At 43.3% G+C, this 2813-nt stretch overlaps 1 pseudogene; it reads left to right on the top strand.

Annotated features, from left to right (window-relative positions):
• Positions 1 to 769: 769 nt before the first annotated feature.
• LOC115295328 lies at positions 770 to 2582 on the top strand (annotated as a pseudogene).
• Positions 2583 to 2813: the final 231 nt, after the last annotated feature.

Raw genomic sequence — 2813 nt, 5'->3', positions numbered from 1 at the left:
ATCATGGCAAAAGGTATAAGAAGAGAACAATTTTTTGAACACTTCTTTCAGGAAATTTGTTCCAAGTTGTGTATTAGGGAAGGAAAACCCTAGTTCTGGGAAATTCTGTGAAGAGAAGCTAGTGTGTGGATTGCTCTGAAGAAACCAGCTCTTTCCCCAACTATTTGTGCCCTGTAGTGTCTGCCTCCAGGAAGTCTCTAGAAAGGAACTTATGAGATTAGCTCAGAACTGTCCTCCGACCTACTAGTGCCTTGGCGCTCCTTCTTTACTCCCCTCTCTCCACTGCTTTCCTAGGTTACTTCATCTTTACTTCTCAAATCGTCTGTTTCAACTCCCTGGTAGCTTCCCTCTCGCCCTGGAGCCTGGGGTAGGGATTGCCTTTGTTTCTGCGCTAGACGCTCACACTTCCGACTGCTTTCAGGACAGCATCGGGGTCTCTCTCTTCCACCCAATAAAACAAATGACGAATAAGGGTAGAGATCCACAATGCTTCTTCTTCGGTGACCAAAAGAGCACTGAGCTGCAGTTCATCAAGCTCTGGGCTGGAGTGAAGAGCCCAGACCTGGAAGTCCCGGGGAGGACGCAGGTGGGGGTGCTTGATACTCGTTAACTTAGACAAGTCTAAAACCGGCAAGGAGGCTAGCCTTGCCATACCCAGGTGTGCACTTTTTGCGTGCACAATATTTTGAAGTAGGATTTGAATTCCACACTGCTTAAAGTGCCTTTTGAGCTCTAAGATTCTGAGGGCAAATATCTTTTACTGCAGAGAATGAGGTAAGGAAATGACAATGGAAGCTCAAGCCTACTGCTATTGAAACACAGCTTTGAGAAGATGCCCTGGCCTTTGGCACCTGAAACGATCTAAGTACCAGGAATATCTAGGAGACCCTGTGCTTAGGAGCTTGCTCTGCTGTTTTCGTGATTAAGGTTTACTCCATGTGGTGGGCCACCTGGGTGGCTCAGTCGGGTCAGCACCTGACTCTTGACTTCAGCTCAGGCCATAATCTTGTGGGTTGTGGGTTTGGGCCCTGTGTCAAGCTCTGCATTGACAGTGGGGAGCCTGCTTGGGATTCTCTCTCTCTCCCTCTCTCTCTCTGCCACCTCCTCTGATCTTCCTCTCTCTCTCTCAAAATACATAAATAAACTAAAAAAAAAAAAAAAAGATTTATTCCATATGAGTATTTCCAATATCTCTCTGCTATCCTTTTTTGTTACTACACTTTTTTTCCTAATCTTTGGATTTTAAAATTCTTTTTTTTTCCAAACCTTCCCCGTCTAATTTTATGCCTTTTGTTTCTTTCTATAATTTATCATCTTTAAGAGGAGCAGAAAGGATTTAAACTCATGAAGCAAAAGGTTTTCATCTATTCCAGCCCTACACAATAGAACTTTCTGAGATGATGGAAATTTTCTGTATCTTCACTGTCTAATACAGAATTCATTACCCATATGTGGCTACTGAGGGCTTAATATGTGGGTAGGGTGATATGAAGCAGTGACAACACAGCAGAGACTGGAGGGGGGAATTATGGAGAGGACTGAGGTAGCAAAAGGACTCCTTTAATTCTATGATTAAAGTTCCAGATTGCTTGCTCCCCACTCCTTACCCTGAAAAACAGCCCATGTGCATGTAACCTGCCAAAATAAACACAGCAAACACGTAGGAAACTGAAGTTGGGGTGCAAGACCACATCTGCAGATTGGACTCTGAGAAGCGCACAGGTGAGGGAGACCAAAATAACAGCACACAGCTTTTGAAACTAAATTGACATTCAAACCACAGTCCACAAAATGGAGTTGAGACACGCTCAGGGTTGAATGCCTGCTAAACTATATGATTTAAAAAGAAACCTCATTCTTTTAACTCAATCCTCAAAATGTTCAGGAATCAATCCCAAATCAGTCATTTTACCAAGCACCAGAAAAGCCATAACTCAAATGAGAAAAGACAATAACATATGCAATGCCAGATCGCACAGAGGTTGGAATTAAATGACAAGGTTGTCAAGCAACTGTCATAAAAATAGTCCAACAAGAAATGCATGAAAGAGAAAACAAAACAAAACACAGTGGAAACAAACAGAAAACAAACAGCAGACCTAAATTCTCATTTACAGCATTGTCAATTACTGTAAAAGTAAGTGGCTTAACCTCTTTCCTCAGCTGCTGCTGAAGTTTTCCATCCGACTGAGGAGGCTTCACTTCATCCAGCAGTGCCCACTCGCCCGCCCCGTGGCCTCTGCCTGGGAGCTTGCCTGCATCTACTCGGCCCTCACCCTGCATGATGATGAGGGGACTGTCCAGGAGGAGAAGACAAATGCCCTCATTAAAGCAGTGGGTGTAAATGTTGAACCTCTCTGGCTAGGCTTTTCGCAAAGGCCCTGGGCCACGTCAGCATCAGGGAGCCTCGTCTGTAAGGTGGGGGCTGGTGGTTCTGCTCCAGCAGCTGGCCTGGCCCCTCCACCACTGGTGCCCCAGCTGAGGAGAAAAAAGTGGAAGGAAAGAAAGAAGAATCAGAGGAGTCTGATGATGATGTGGGCTTTGGGCTTTTGACTAAATCTCTTCTGTAACTTGTTCAATAAAAAGCTGAATTCTTATAAATAAATTAAATAAATAAATAAAATAAATGGCTTAAACTCACCAATTAAAAGACAGAGAATGGCAAAATGGATTCAAAACATTATGATCCAACTACAGTTCTCAACTATAAGAAGCTCATTTCAAATATAGGTATGATACAGGTAACTTAAAGTACAAGAATGAAAAAAAAGGTATTGTGCAAACATTAATCAAAAGAGAGCTGGAGTGTCTAT

The sequence above is a fragment of the Suricata suricatta genome, chromosome 7 (genome assembly GCF_006229205.1).
Source record: "Suricata suricatta isolate VVHF042 chromosome 7, meerkat_22Aug2017_6uvM2_HiC, whole genome shotgun sequence".
Classification (NCBI taxonomy): domain Eukaryota; kingdom Metazoa; phylum Chordata; class Mammalia; order Carnivora; family Herpestidae; genus Suricata; species Suricata suricatta.
Note: the sequence above shows the minus strand (reverse complement) of the source record. Positions and strands in the feature narration are given on the sequence as shown.